The sequence below is a fragment of the Tursiops truncatus genome, chromosome 18 (assembly GCF_011762595.2).
Source record: "Tursiops truncatus isolate mTurTru1 chromosome 18, mTurTru1.mat.Y, whole genome shotgun sequence".
Lineage (NCBI taxonomy): Eukaryota > Metazoa > Chordata > Mammalia > Artiodactyla > Delphinidae > Tursiops > Tursiops truncatus.
In genome coordinates, this window is record NC_047051.1 from 12,398,314 (window position 1) to 12,414,931 (window position 16,618).

The 16,618-nt window shown below is 42.8% G+C and overlaps 1 protein-coding gene across 1 annotated transcript in view; it reads right to left on the reverse strand.

The window, feature by feature from the left end:
• SPART (spartin) overlaps nucleotides 1-16,618 on the reverse strand; it is a 373,903-nt gene that overhangs the window by 299,827 nt on the left and 57,458 nt on the right. The gene's annotated exons all lie outside the window — the stretch shown is intronic.

Genomic DNA, 16,618 nt, shown 5'->3' on the forward strand with positions numbered 1-16,618 from the left:
CAGGGAAGTGGTATTTTTAACAAGGATGCTGGGTGATGCTCATGGTCAGTAGGACACACTGTGGCAGAGAAAGGGTCGCATATATTGCTCAAGCGTATTTGTGGAGGACAGGGAGATCTTACCTCTGGACCGCTGCCTAAGTAACTGCTGTCTCTCCAAGCAAAGTGTCCCCTCGCCCCTTACACGGCTCACAGCCCTGCCCACTGGGGGGGTGCGGGGCTGAACTCCAGGCCACCTTCCTAGGTGGAAAGTGGCTGCCATCACACTGGGCTCTGTCGAAGAGGGACCTAAGAAAAGTCACAGCCCTTCTTCCCCACAGCACCTCTTTCACAAGATCATGTGCCTATAACAGGCTAGGTTAGAGGACTGGGGGGTCACTGATGAGGTTTACCAAATGAGAGAAAATGTTTTACACAGTATCCAAACTAGACTATCCCCACAATGCAAAGGAAAACAATAGCACATGAATGAACAGCGAATGAAAAGGAAACGTTCTCCAAGAAAAACCCCAGTGTCTAGACTTGCTGCCTGAGGTCTGCCTCTCCCCACTGAAGAGGCTCCCACTTCAGACCAATGCCAGGTCCCCCTGTCCTTTAGGAGGCCCTCTAAGATCCGTCCTACTTGGTACAACACACAGAGCCCAAGCCTCAGCACTGCACTTCCCAGAACTTGAGTTACTCAGAACAGGGTGTGCGGGGAGGCGGTAGTTCCCGTGGGTGATTGGCGGGAGGCTGAAGCGGAAGAGTCCAAGGGGAGCTCTGGGGCTCCCAGGCCAGCTCCCTTCAGTCTATCCCCCTGAGAGGGCAACTGTGCTCTTTCTTCCTGGTCACCAGTGGGGAGCTCTCAGAATCCCACGTATGTGTGTGTGTGTGTGTGTGTGTGTGTGTGTGTGTGGTGTGTGTAGCATACACTCTCGCACACACACAAACCTCCCAGGAACAAACAACAATTCTCAGTGTTCAAAGACAACACAGTTTACACAGTCCACTGACTTCACTATAACGCTGCCCTCAACAGTGAGCAGAGCACACGAGCTCCTCCTTAACCATTCTTCAACTTCAAAACCATGCCTAAACATCTCTATTTTGTAAGAGACAATTCCTAGTAATGCTCCTTTCATTACAACAGAGCTCACTGATTCCTGTAGTCACTTCACATCTGACTATTCAGAGTCCTCATCAAACCATTCCAAGTACTGACTGCTTTTCTTTATCTTAGCTCTGATCCTTTCTGAGGGAGGGTGTGCCACCCTGAACACTGTAGGGAGACATCATTATCATCAGGTATTTATTAAATAAACAAGTAAGTCCATTGTCACTAAGTATAACAAGCAGATATAGTTCCTGCCCTCAGGAGGCTTATAATCTAGTGAAGAAAATACAGAAACAAATGAACAAAGAATATGTATAATTACAATTACAGTTAGCTCTATGAAGAGAATAAAATGGTGAAATGATAGACAAGAAGGGAAACTCACTTAAGATATGGTGGTCTGGAAGGGCCTTTCTGATGAGATCACATGTAAGCATTGAAACACGCTGGGAAGAGTATTTTTTCAAAGGGAGTAGCATGTGCAAAGGCCCTGTGGCAGGAAAGATCTCAGTTCTTGTGAGCAGGAAAGTCAGAGTGCTGAGGTGCACAGCATGAAGTTGGAGTGGTAGGCAGGGGCAGATTATACAGGGCCTAGTAGGTTATAGTAGGAATTTGAGTTTTATTTGGAGAGCAGGGGGAATCCACTGAACAGTTTTAAGCAGAGAAGTTAAATAACTGAATTTATGTTTAAGAAAGATTACTCTAGCTACTTTGTGGAAAATAGACCAGAGATGGACACAAAGTTCTATTCGGATCCACCCTGGGTGGGGTATGGGAGTGGGTGGAGAGTTGTTCTCCCTGCTACAAATATCTGTTCATCTTCTAGCCATGGAAACGGTCTTAGCTTAGAACGAGTGTTACCACACAACTCCCTTCCTCCTCCACACGCTCACCTCTCTCCCTCTCTCCCTCTCCCCTCCCTCCTTCTCTCTCTCCCTCTTCTTCTCCCCCAACCTCCCCACCTACTCAGATTCCCCTCCTCTCCTCTCCTCACTTGTCCCCATTTGGCCCTGGTCTAAAGTCTTTCAATCATTTTCAGCCCATGTAACTCTTACTCCAGTATTTTTATTTTTTTTGCAGTACACGGGCCTCTCACTGTTGTGGCCTCTCCCGTTGCGGAGCACAGGCTCCGGACGTGCAGGCTCAGCGGCCATGGCTCACGGGCCCAGCCGCTCCGAGGCATGTGGGATCCTCCCAGACTGGGGCACGACCCATGTCCCCTGCATCGGCAGGTGGACTCTCAACCACTGCGCCACCAGGAAAGCCCTCTAGTATTTTTAACGTGACGTGTGCCTAATGTTCCAATAAAACTAATACTGCAGTAAAGTTGAAGTATTTAAAATTTTGCTACTTTTAAAATTCCATTCCTGAAAAAGCAGTCATGCTTTATCTACTATACGGCTTATTCTTTATGATTCTAGCCTCTTGTGAATAGTTGACACTCTTGGGTAGTTTATGCTCAGTTATCTGCCTGCCCTGTTTAACTCACTCCATGTGCCATGGAACACAGGGTGTGGATTCAGACAGAGGCTGGTTCAAATCCTTAAGCCCTAATTATTACCTCCGTGACCTTAGGCAACCTCTCTGAGCCTCCATGATCTTAATAACATAAAGAGAACAGTAACTTCCTTACAGGTTGTAAAAATTAAGCAGAAATGGTATGTAAACCATCTAACACCACATTGCTTAATATGTGGTGAGTAGTACTGTATGTGCAAATATCAAGCAAACGCTGGGTAGAACGTTTGGCTCCTGACAGTTCAAATATCCCTGTATTATCCTGCCTACTGTCTACTCTCTCTACCTTCATGAATTTAATTCCTCTTCCAGTCTTCTTTTTTTCACAACTCCAACCTAACCTTTCATTCATTTGGCCCTACCTGTTCTGCTGTCATCTTGCTTCCCTTACTCCCTCTCTAAGCTCCCATGGCCTCAGCGAAGAAACACGAGGCCCTGTTGACTTATTCCAGCCTATCCCCCCCCAAGGCCTGCAGGCTTTGGGGACAGAGTCATGTGTCATCATGTGAGCAGTAATGGCGGAAAGACAGTTCAAGAATGAAGCCTACTGGTGAGCACCCTCTGACTTATGAAGCATCATGAATATGCTGGAGAGATTTGGGGTTACAGTCAAAATTGGAATCACCCTAGGAAAGTCAGGGTGGGATGAGACAGTGCCTGGAGATGTCAGGCAACACAGTGCCTCTGCATATTTGCCCAAATCATCCAGTGCTGCCCAATGAACCAGTACCTCTGGATTCCCAGTATGTGCTGTTTAGTTGCACACCATATTACTGGTTCTCAGACTGCCTTTATGCCCTTATATTTCGAGGAGTCTTTGTACTACTTCTCCCTGGCATTCAAGAATGTAAACTTACTGAAGAATTTTTGTACATTGCTACTTCTGGAGTATTATATTTCAAAAAAGTATTTTACAGTTTCTTTATAACAAAATCCACTCAACCCCAAAGCTGTAGTAACTTTGATAATTCAGAAGCTAATTCAAGATCTCCCAGTGACCCAGAATTATCATTATAAACATCATTTTTAGCTCTATAGGTATAAATGCAAGTCCAGAGGGAGTTCTGGTTAATAAAATGCCAGATTCATTTGTTTACTATAATGTCAGTTGTAATAATATTAAAAGTATTAAACATGCTTACTACTAGCAATAAAAGTAAACTTATTTAGCTCAAGACTGTTATTCAAGCAGGAATAATAATAATGACAAATAACATTAATTGCCAACACTTACATAGTCACTATTGCACATCACTCTTTTAAGAACTTTGTGTATGCACTCCTAACACTCCTTGCAGTAGATACTATTATTATTCCCATTTTACAGATGAGGAAACTGAGGAAGGTCACAAAGCTAGTGAGTGGCAGAATCATCAGGACTCCAACCCAAAGAATCAGGCTCTAAGTTCCGCAACTTAACTACTGTTCTTTACTCCTCTCTTCCTTTCATTCAGAAATCGTCATTTTTTTTTTTTTTTTTTTTTTTTGCGGTACGCGAGCCTCCCACTGTTGTGGCCTCTCCCGTTGCAGAGCACAGGCTCTGGACGTGCAGGCTCAGCGGCCATGGCTCACGGGCCCAGTCGCTCCGCGGCATGTGGGATCCTTCCGGACTGAGGCACGAACCCGCGTCCCCCGTATCGGCAGGCGGGTTCTCAACCACTGCGCCACCAGGGAAGCCCAGAAATCGTCATTTTTAATAGATATATTTGGGAAAATGTTTACTCACAAAGGTGACTGAGGAATAACTATATAACCAAATATTAAACTTTGCAATATGTCCCAGGCCAGTATAAATGTGTACCTGCTGAAAATGGAGAGAAGAACACAGGCTATTGCTGTCTTATGTAACCACGGACACAGGTCCCACACAGCCTCCTTTCTCACACACGTGCCCAAGTTGGAGCCAGGAGCACTAAGCAAGGGCCCTACTTCCAGAACATGGACACAAAGACGTCTCAGCTCCACAGCAGCTGGGAGCAGAGAACACATATACAAGGCACACAGAGAGCCCCTCCTTGGGGCAGACTCATTCCTAATGAAAAGAAGAGATGTTCATTCCTTCAGCAAATATTTATTGCTCACCTACTATATGCCAGGATTTTTCTTTGTTCTTAGGGTTCAACAGTAAGCAAAACAGACCAAAGCCCTTCGAGAAGTTTGTATTCTAGTGGAGGAAACAGACAATAGCATGATAAATAAGTAAAACACATTGTAGATCAGATAATTTAAGTGCATAGGAGAAAAAATAAAGTAGGAAAAGGAAATAGAAAGAATTGAGTGTAACTGGAAGTTTAGACCAGGTAGAAAGAGAGGCCTTTCTGAGATGATGCTATTTGAGCTGCAAAGATCATCTTTTTGGGCTCTCTTTCCCCAAAATGAAATTATATCCCAAAGCATGATCATCTGAGGATTACAGTGTAAAGATAATTATTGAATCTCTATTATTTCAATCACTCAAAGTCGGCCAACAAAAAGACCACAAATCAAAACAGAGGTTTCACAGATTTACCTGGGGAAAAAAAAGGAACAAAAAAGTAATAATTCCTCACACATCAAATTGACCTCTTCTTCCTCTGTCTTCCATCTATTGATTGGGTCTATATGCTCTGCTTATTCACACAAAGGATAAACATATGAAAACAACTGGTTGCAAAGTTAAAAATTATATTAACCATTTGCTTTTGCTATCCATTTCCAAATGTCTTGGTGATTTTTTTCACTTCATAGACACGAATGCACACTTTTGTGTCATGCCAACCCAGCCTCAGCTAAATGCTTAGAGGTGGGAACAAACTGCTATTAGAATTTACAAAGACGTAAAATTAGCTCTACTGGAAGTAAGTATAAGGTACAGCAAACACACAGAGGAAGAAGCGTGTTCCAAGTTGAGGATGCCTGAGCCAGCTCTTTGCCATGTATATGGGCGCTGAAGACGGCATTTCTGCAGCAACAGCAAGTTCAAAGCCGTGGCGGTCAAGAGGGCTTAGTATGTGTGAGGAATCATACAGCGCTCCATGCCATTAGCATATAACACATAGACAGGAAGGCAGATCAGCACTGGACCGGCTTCCAAAGTGTCTAGGCCATCCGCTCCCGGTGCAGCATCTTAATTCCTGGGGTCCTCGTGTCTGCGTGGCATCTCTAAGCCTGTAGCTCAATACCCGTTGCAGCACTTTTACAGGGTGGAGAGAGGGAACCTGAAATCCAAGATCAAGGACAAGCGGCCATGCACAAAGAGGCCATCCTCCTCGCCACCTTCCTACATACACCTCCATCTCTGAGGATCTGAGGGTGAGCTTCCTGCTGGACCCCAGGATGACAAAACGGCTAGTTAGGGCTCTTACAGGGTGTGGTGGGAGATGGTCTCCGCCAGCCAGGATGTAAACCATCAGGCCTTGTCTGCCACAGGAGGTTGGGGCATTATCCTGTGGCTGGGGGCTTGCTGTGGAGCCCTCATAAGCAGGGGAATGACATGACCATATGCTTCCTGAGCTTTTTGAAACTTGGAGTCATAATACATATGAAAGTGCTTTGCAAATTTAAAGTCTTTTTTTACCAGCCATACGATGGCTTAGTGATGTTTGCAGAATGCATGAGGAAGTGAAAGACAGACCAACCATGCAGGAACAAATTCCCTCTACTCCCAGAGGAAGGGCAGCATGAGAACCCTGAATCCCATGAGGAGAACTGATCACAGTGATTTCACGGGCACCATCCAAAAAATCAGTGGCAACGACTTGAATCCGAGGCTAAGAATCTTTCCACGTGTCAATTTCATCCTGGAAGCTCTAGAAAATACTCTTTTGCTTAGAAAAGCCAGTGGAAAGAAATCAGGCTGAGAGATATGTAACCACAGCTTGGATCACTGAGCTTTTTAATTGAGAAGGAGTTTGATAAGGCAGGGCATACCATATGTCATGAAAATGTTCATGAGGACATGAGGAAAGTAGTAATAACCCAAAGAACCCAATAAATTGCTGAACAGGGAAAAGCATCTTACTCGGTTCAGTAAATCTGGCATCTTTGAGACTTTAAACCTCTCTTGCTGTCTGTGCTAGGGCAGCTCTCAATCAGCTGTTCCATATAAATATCAGAGTCTTTCAAGCTTATTTGTACTCTTTGCTTCAGTGATCCTGCAGACAATTTATCCTACACTGTTTATAAGGCTAAATGGAATCCACAGTTCTGCCTGACTTCTTTTTCCCCTCTAGAGATTTTACTGCCTCCTGGTTTGGGTTCCCTCCAACTTGTGAGAATAGTGTATTTGGCTACATCCTCCCTCCCCCTTCCTTCTGATACTGTCCTTCATTAACCCCAAAGGTTCCTCTTCTCCAGCGATTCCATTGGCTTCCTCAACTCTTCCCAGGAACAAGCAGCCTCTCATTCAGGGAGTTGTCTGCCCTGTGCTCAGAATCCACAACACCAGCTGGCTTGTTCTTCTGCACCCTGGGCCACTTAAAAATGTCTTGACTGTGATCCCAGCAAAGCCAATGTTCTAGAGACATTTATACTCCAGTCTATGAAGGTTTCTCCATAGGACCTGATTTTCAATTACACTGCCATGAGAACTTACTGAAGGAGGAAATTGATTTATGACATCAATATGCATGGTCCCATCTTTTGTGACAGAGCTCACTACTTGATAATCAACTTCACAAAAAACATTTAGAATGATCAGCTTTGTTTTGGTGGTGGAATGGCTTTTTCTTACTCTTGGTACTACCTCTGTTCCAAAATATAACTAAAATATGTGTAGAAACAGTTCACTCTAACCTTGATACTACTCTTTCTTCCTACATTAATGCCATGTTCAGCATATCAAATTTGACACAATAATTTAGCAAAGGAATGTCATCATGTATGAAGAGTAGCGTTTTTAAAGGTTGTTTTTCTCCTAATGATACGGTCTCTTATTCTCTGGATGGGCCTCCCTGGTCCTAACTTAAGTTGTGGGGAGAGAGAAAATAGGAAAGATGTCAAGACCCTGGGAACATGGCTCTGGAAACCAAGGTTGCTAGGAACAGGCAGAGCAGTTATGGAGGGAAATTATCTAGTTTATAAAGAGTGGTTCTTAGGAGGGCACTTGAGTGAGCCCATGAAATGGTCCAAAGCAGCAAGGGGACCTCAGCCTTCACCCTCTCTCCTCCTCATGTCATCTAGACTATGCAAAAGATCTGTCTCCACCTCCTCTGCTTCCATTCACTCATCAACCTGCTGCAGTCTGGTTTCTGAAAACACACACACACAGACACACATACACACAGACACACACCTTTTACTAAAATTGCTGTGCTCTTTGAAGGTCACCAACAACTTTTTTGTCATTAAATTCAGTGGACACATCTCTATCCTTCCCCCCTGCTACGTGGACTCCCTGCAGAGTCTGACACACTGTTGAACATCCCCTCCTGAAAACTCTCTCTTCTCCTTGCTTTACAAACCCACACTCCCCCGGCATTCCTCTGGCCACTGTTTTCCAATTGCTTTCTCTGCATCTTTTTTCTGGACTCTTCATTTAAATGTTAGTGTTCCTCAGATATTTGTCATTGGTCATCTTTTCTTTTCATCCATAATCACATCCACTCCCATGGAGTCACTTCTGTTTACATGCTTACGACTCTCAGTCAACCTACAGTCCAGCTACCTCGGGGCCCGAACTCAGCACATCCAGCCCTGATGTCCTCATCTTCCCGCTCCCTGCCCCACAACCGCTCCCCCTCTGAGATCTTCCGTGCTTGGTTCCTCCTACTGCCTCATCCACATTCAAACAGTCTCAAAAGCCTGACCGTCAGATCTCCAAAGATCTCCTGAATTCACTCACTTCTCCCCAGTACCATTGTTCTATTGCAAGCCACTTAGCTCCAATCCTTAATTAATTGATTGATTTAATTAATTAATTCCAGCTTCCACAGTCATTCTCCTCCAATCTCTTCTCCAATCTGCAGCTAAAGTAATGTTAAGAAAATTCAGATCTGATCCATCATTTACCATCCTTCAGCAGCTTTCCATTAAAATAAAGATAAAATCTCTCCAGTGGTTGGTTGTAAAGCCTTCAGGCAATGCCACTCTGTTCTTTATTTCTTACAGCTCCCCCAGCCTTCTCTTCTCCTCTTTGCAGTCAGTCCTGCGCACATGCTCCACCCACCCCAAAAGGTAAGGAAGGACCTGCAATACCCCCTTAACCCCCCACTCCCCTCCCACCTTTGCACAAGCAGCTTCCTTTGCCTGTGAACACTAATACCTCTCCCCTTCCCTAAGGCCTGGCTAGATCATACACATCCTTTAGCTTATCACTTAGATGTCAGTTCCTCTGTGGGTCTTCTGTGACCCTCCCAGGCCAGGTCAGGTATTTCTTATGGGTTTCATACCGCTCCCTGTTGGTAAATACACAGTACACATCACTGTGTTGATTCATCTGTCTCCCGGGCACATGATACTCTAAGCTTGCAAGTTATCCTCACAGCCCAAGGCCCAGCACATGAGGTTCCCTCCATAAAGAGCCCACAAATGATTGAGTGTCATCTATGAAACACAGAATTAAATTTCCCTCAGGCTCATTAGTAATTCCATACAGAATTCATTTAGAGTAACAAACAAAATAAAATTCATTTAAAAATATTTGTTTATAAGCTACACAATACCTCATAAAACGAGTGAAAACAGGAAAAAAAATCTTAGTTTAAATGGTTTTCCCAACTCATTTAACTGCTTAAAGCTCAGAGTAGCCTCTTCCAGTGTTTGCACTTCCCAATCTGCAGGCTGCCCAAGGCTTTGGACCTGTTCCTTTCAGCTTCTAGAGGCCAGAGGAGAATATTCACACTCCATCCTACGCCCTCCCTATGGACTGTGTGCCCCCAGCTTCACTGATTCTCTTTTGAGTCCACTTTCTCTTTGCCAAAGGAAGCTCTGTGACTCAGCAGCTTACAATCTGCCTTCTTAAACAAGTAGACTTTTTTGCTCAAGCAAACACAATTAACCACTACATACCACACAACAATCAAGTTAGAAAAACACTGAACAGATCTCTGTATAATTAGAAAATATCTGCTTATAAGCTGCACATAGCTAGAATCATAATTTTTTTTCAGGGTTAGATGGCAATTCAGCCACGCTTGGCCACGTTGTCATAGTGACTGCTAAACTACAACAAAGAATTCCTCATGAAGGAAGTGTGCTACTCTGATTTCTTTCTCGCAGGATAAAGATGCTATTTTACCAAAAATAATCTATACCTTGGCATCCAATGAAATGCAAATTTGATGAAAACAAAAGACTCCATTAAAAGCAAGGACAAGAAAGCCTCTGGTTCATACAATGTGCAGATTGAGAACTTTGATGGATTTTAGAAATGTGGGCTACAGGTTGTGTTCTGAATGCATTACTGTAGGTTTTATAGGTGGTCTGTTCCCAATACATGTGAAAATACACCCTATGTAAAACCCTTAATATTTACTGCAATCACTGTACAGAGTTTATCCTAAATTTGTACCTCTTTGTACTTCCCGACAGTAGGAATACAGAAAGCTGAAAGATTGGTAGCCTCAAAGATTTTTAAATACAGATTTAGAAGGTCTGCATATTTTAGGTCCCTGTTATATAGGTTCTGTGATTCACTAAATAATTACTCCTCACAGATGCAGACCCTGTCTTCAGGTAGCTCACGGTCTGGTGGAGGGGGGGAGGAGGGGAAGGAAAAAGGAAAAGGAAGAAACAAACACAAGCTAAGTGTCTGCTGCAGGACAGGCACGATGTAAGATGTTATATATAATTTCTCTTCATCCTCACGATGACTCCATGTGGTTGCAATCATTAGCTCTGTCAGAGAAGAAAGAGAGGCTCAGAGAGATCTGTTCCCTAAGATTATCCTGGTGGTAACTTGCTGCAAAGCAACGTGATAAGAGCTGTAGGAGCTGGAGAAGGAGGCAGGCCCACGTAACTGAGTGGTGATGATATCATCCAGTGGGATAAGAAATAGAAAGGTGGGAAGGAGGTCTGCAAGGTTGGACATAATGAATTTGGAGGTCCCAATTTTGATGTCTCTGTTGACGAGGTCCTTTAGACAGCTGGAAATACGGGTCTGGAGTTGACAGGAATGCCAGGCTGAAGACATGAATGAGATTCCCTAGGTGTTCTGTACAAATCCAGAAGAGAAGAGGCTAACGACTGAACTTTGGGGTTAAAACACACATAAAATAAAATAAAACTGATACACCTCTAGGCAGGCTAACTTAAAAAAATAGACAGAAGACACAAATTACTAACATTAAAAATGAAAGAGGAGCCATCCCGCCTGATCCCTATTATCCTTCTAATGATCCCATGGACATTCAAAGGATAGTAAAGGAGTATTATGAACAAACATATGCCTACAAATTTGATAACCTTTTTTTTTTTTAAAGATTTTTCACCAATCTTGAATCTTTAGAGTAATAGTAGCAATGGCTTTCATAAAGGTAATTCTATGGGAGAACCAAAGAAATTATGCCAGGGTATAAATATATGTGGTTGTATGAGTTACTCAGAAAGTAATTCTGGGTAGAACAATAAATGCATAGTGAAGTCTTCTTTTGATAACCATACATTTGAGTGCTCTTGGTGAGTATGAACATAGTCATTTCATTTGCAGTTTAAAGACATACCCCTGTGCTTTGGTCCTGTGAAAGAAACAAGCTTAAGTTCATCTCAGTGTGGAGATGGGCTTCTGTTTGAGGAGTAGGTTGGAGGAACACTGAAAAACACAGCCAAGATTTTTCTCAAGATGTAGTTTTATATCTATTCCAGTGCAGAGAGTAAAATCCTCAATACTTTATAAGGGAGTATGACTCAATTTTAGACAGAAAACTGTTAGAAATGAGGTCTGATCTCTTTGTAAAAAGTGAACTACACCTTCAACTCGGCCATAAAGTCATTTCAGTCAATAACCATTAGAATTTTTAGCTCAATGATATAGCTTTCTGATTTATACCTTAAAATGAACTATATAAAACACATACCTAGCTAATATAATGAGTTTATTCTCAAAGTGGAGTTATTAAATACAAGCCAATTAATGGTTGAAGTATATAAACTTACATTTATTCCTTTTGTTTGGAATTATTATTCTGTGGTAGATTTTTCCCCTTTTCTTTCTTTTTTTTTTTTTTTTTTGCGGTACGCGGGCCTCTCACTGTTGTGGCCTCTCCCGTTGCGGAGCACAGGCTCCGGACATGCAGGCTCAGCGGCCATGGCTCACCGGCCTAGCCGCTCCGCGGCATGTGGGATCTTCCCGGACCGGGGCACAAACCCGTGTCCCCTGCATCGGCAGGCGGACTCTCAACAACTGCGCCACCAGCGAAGCCCTGTTTCTTTTTTTAATTGTGGTAAAAATCCCTTTTGTTTTGTAATAATCTAGTGGGAGGAAATGTATTGAATTAATTATGAGTAAAACAACTCCTGGAATCAGACTAGGTTTTAACCCTAGATCTAATAATCTACTCAACCTTTCAGAGCAGTAAATGATACCTACTTCATAGGATTTCCAAAAAATTAAATATCATAATAAAATTGCTCAATGCAGTGCATGACCCAATAAATACTACTTCTATAATAAAGCTTTAAAAAAAAAAAGGCACATAAAAGGAAAGGAATCCAGCAATAAGATGAAGCAGGAGTTGTGTGAAATGCAAGGAGCGGGAGAACACAGTATCATGGAATATAAACTGCAGAGTAGAAGCAGGTGTCCAAAGAGGGCTGCATCAACTCTGACTTTCAGTTTGAAAGAGCTTGGCTGTGTTATAGGCTGAGAAGGAGTCTGATGGAGTGGAGAGGCAGAAGATGGACCAGAAAGGGGACACTCTTCTCTCCCTGGATGGTAAGATCCATCTAACATGGCAGGCCCAGGTTTGTCTTTTCACCCCTTCACTTCCAGACCTAGCAAAGGGCTGTGTATAGCATTTCAGAAATGTTTGTTGAATGAATGAATGAACAATTTAAATAATTAATACTTAAAAGATCCCAGAGAGGATGGGAGGAAATGAGATGCAGAGTACAGATGGTTGAGATCAGCCCTGGTCAAGAGGAGGGTCATCTCTTCCTTTGAAACTGGAATCACTAGCACTAAGAATGTTACTAAAACTGAAGAGACACTCAAATATTTGTGGATTAAATGAATGAAATTATATTTAGGGCGTTATCAAAACATAGCTCATCTCATCAGTGTTCCTTAATTTCATAGTTAGAAAATTCTATTTAAAAAAATAATAAGTTTAGTAAACTAAATTGAACTTTGGTCATCAACAATGGTTTTGCAGTAGACATGCTAAAACAGCCTTCTCTTGATTTTTCACCATGAATAGCAGAAGCCTTTCTCTATTGATGGTTTAAATGTTATGTCTGAAAGAGGAAACTGATTATTGAGCATTGTAGAAATTAAGTTATTTTCAAATACGATGAAGATTCTCATGTTGCTATAATGCAGGATATATTCATGGATAAATAAAGATGAATGCATAAAAATAAGAATGAAATGTGGAAATCTGCTTTTCTAACTTGGTGTTAATACAAAGGATAAGGATAGAAACCACAGGAAGAAAAGAGAGAGATTGTTAAGAAACTCTTTTGAAAATAAAAGAATCCTGTGACTGAGAACAAAGAAATATAAATTCTGTATATTTAAGAAATATAAATTCTGTAGAGAATTCAGAAATCCCTTAGGAGGGTTTACCTTTTCCATTTGTGTCCTCCAAGTGCCATCCAAGGCAACTGGGTAACCCTGGCCCCCAGATAACAGCAGATTCTGCACTACACAGCTCTCTGTCACAGAAATGCCAGCCATCACATTTCCCTCTGGATCTGAGTTTTCTTCTCTGACTTGGAAAGTCTGCATTTCCACAGATACTGGCTTCTATATTCCAGCTGAAATACCACTTTGTTCCCTGTCCAGGATTCCACTGACAGGAATGCAAAGCCAGTCATTTTCAAATGAAGTGACTGTTCCTACAGGTTAGGGAACACTGGAGAATCATGACATCGTCCCCAATTGTTCAGTGAATAAACTTGTTTAGCTATTTTCCCAGATTCCTAATCAAACACCAATTTTCTCCCAGCCCCACCCCCACCCCCACCCAATATTTGGATAATAAGGGATGATAAAAGAATTTCTTTTCCTTCTATTCCCATTGTCCCTACATGGTCAGCCAGAACTGAATAATTACAATAACTTGGAAAACTACTACAATTTCCAGATTGTCTTCTCCCATGTCTGATCCAGTCTGTACCACACTGCCAGAGGAATCTTCCAAACATATACATTATTTACCATTTCGAAGCCCTGCTCAAGAACCTACAATGGCTCTGCCTTCCACATCAAGTCTTTAATTCCTTTGTGCAGCTTTTAAGATCCTCAGAATTTGGCTCCACTGCTACTTATTTATACTCCTGCCCTCCCAGGCCCCCTCCTCATGGACAGAACCATCTCCTTTCTGCAGGGCCCTGATGCCTAGCCTGTCCTATCTCCACTCCCCTACCAGTTGATATGTCTTCCTCCCCCCTCCAACCCCCTCCCAACTCCTCCTAGATCCCTCCAGGGCCAAGTTAAACTCTACGCCTTCCACAGGGTTTTCCAACTCTTCCAGTCCCTGTTGAGCACTCTTTCTGCCAGGGGCAGACAAGTCAAAACTAGGTAATATTTGGGAGGGGGAGGGTACTTAATTGTGCTTTGTTTGGAGGGCCCATTTGGAAATATGTCTTAAATTTCTTTCTGTGTTTCCTATATAACCTAGGGAAGGGCAAGGCAAGTAGTAGATGTAAACACTTGTTGAGTTCTTGATTGTATAGTGTGTACCTGTCCTTTAGCTCTGAGGCCACAGAACTTTATTTCTGGTTGAATGTCAGCAGCTGGAGAACCAGTTACTAACATTCTTACTACAAACCCAATTGTCACGTTACATCTTTAGCAAATGCAAATCTATAACTGGCTGAGTCAGAGAAACTTCTGTAACTTCATTCAGTGTTAACCAAAATGTAATGTTTGCCTCTGGCAAGTTTCACTGTTTTCTCATTTATGTGCAGTTGGTTTGGAATCCGTGCTCTATTTTAAAGGTGATAAAAAGCTAATGAGAAGAAATCATGGGGGAGTTTATGGCTGTGGAACTTTAAGTTTCGGTCAACCCCAACTCCTAAATTCATGTATTCATGTTGCCTGAAAGTCTTTCCATGACCTTATTTAGTGTCTGTTTAATACTTTCGACCCATTGAGGTGAGACACGACTGATGTGGAAAGAAATGGAACTCTGGACTCTTGGTTTAACTTTAAAGTTAAGCATCTTCCTTCCTCAGATGCTTACAGAAGATCCAGGCCTTTCGTAGACTCTCCTCAGTCTGTTTCTTCAATCATTTCAAATATTAGAATTAGCTTCCCCCTGGATTTTTATTCTAAATGTTAATGATACATTAACAGAAAAACCAGAAATAAATAGCGTCATATTTTTGGTTTTCTGTGATTATTTATGTCTCTGCCTTCAGAATGAAATCATTTCCTTCCTGCCTCATCAGAAGGCTGAATTTAGGTAACAGAGTGTAGCTGTGGACCTAAGCGAGATTTCAAAACAGAAAAAGAATTTCACAGCTGACTATGCTTGTCTCCATTGCCATTACCAGTCTGTCTTTGTTGAATGCTGGCCCTGTGCTCCCTGGAAACGGCATATTCCTCCCTCGAGACCCAATTTAAATGTCTTTCAGTGAAATCTCCTCTAGCTCCCCCAGACAGAGCTGGGCCTCTCTTCTTCATATTCCAAATATTTATTGAGCACCTGCTTTCCGTTACTCAGTCCCTTATGCTCTTGCCATAAAGCACTTTCTGGAGTCTGTCAGTCCATCTCCTCTCACTCGACCTGCACAGGATGAGTAGTACTGTTTCACTCACTTTCATACCCACCTGCATGATGCCTAGCACGGCTCTGTGGAATGATTTACACCATAAACTACAGGAGGCACTGGCTCCAGAGAAGCTGCTCGAGTAACATCAAAGATGGATGGATCAATTCATCTGGGCTGAGGTTTCGAAGTGAAAGAGTCTGTTTGGGCTCCTTGCCACCAGCAATGAAGGGAATGGATGGGGAAATGGAGTTGAAGGCCTGAGAGTCTGCGCCATCAACAGAGACCATCTAAATAGCTCCTGAATTTGCCTGCTACCGCCTTTCAATTACCACTGCCTCTGACTTCTTCGAGCCTTCCTCCTGTCTTGCCTGAATTTACTAATGAGCTTTAAACTGGTCTCCTTAACTCTAGTATAGGATTCTATTACTCCCTAGTCTCCTGTAATCCATCTATAACATGACTATGGGCTGAATCTTTCTAAAAACCAATCCAATATTCGTTTGCTTAAAATCCTTTTAGTACTTAAAATCTTGCAGTCACACATGCACACACAGGCATTCACGCGTGCATGGGCACACAATACGCACATGCACACACATATGGCCTTCAGTCTGAAATCCAGATCCCTTTTTGTGATGTTCAAGTCCATCCATGATCCAGCCCTTCCTTTCTTGTCACTGTGACCCCTCCATGCACACCCTGCTCTCAGTAGCTCTAAGCTACTGGAAGTTCTCTGAAATTTCCAAACTATCATAACTTGATGCCTTGGCGTACGATGGTCCTTCTTCCTGGAACAAAACCCACTGCATCAATCTTACTCGACTTACTCTAACTCAACTTTCAGGTTATAGCTAAAGTGGCACCTCATTGGAGATGCTTTCCTTGACCACTCCCTGCTGCCTGGCTGGGTTAGGTACCCAATGCATGAGCTGCCACACCACCATGCATTCCTCCAGCTCAGAACGTCTCACGTGGTATTGCACCTGTCTGACTCCACCAGGACACTGAACTCTTTGCAGACTGGCCCTCCTTCTTATTTGCATCTGTCACTGCCTCAGTGGGTCCTTCCCTGGCCATCCCACTTAAAAGAACACACATTTGTCTGTGAACACACACACACACACAAACACCATTTTCCCTGTTCCCATTCCCT